Raw genomic sequence first — 218 nt, forward strand, 5'->3', positions numbered from 1 at the left:
CTCTCCGCGCGTTTGCGTGGCCCCCCCAGCGGCGCCTGCCCGCCGTGGGGAGGGGGACAGGACTGGCGCAGCCCCCACGCAGAGATGCGAAAAGCCCCTGAGCTGGTGGAGGGTTGGCAGGACTCGTGAGCGTGAGCAGGGACCAGCACCCCGACCCTCGCCTGTATTTTAGGTGCCGCTCTTTCTGCCTCTGAAGGGGGGTGCCCAGCCTAACCCCC

This window comes from Fulmarus glacialis, unplaced genomic scaffold (assembly GCF_000690835.1).
Source record: "Fulmarus glacialis isolate BGI_N327 unplaced genomic scaffold, ASM69083v1 scaffold21540, whole genome shotgun sequence".
In the NCBI taxonomy this organism is placed as follows: Eukaryota; Metazoa; Chordata; class Aves; order Procellariiformes; family Procellariidae; genus Fulmarus; species Fulmarus glacialis.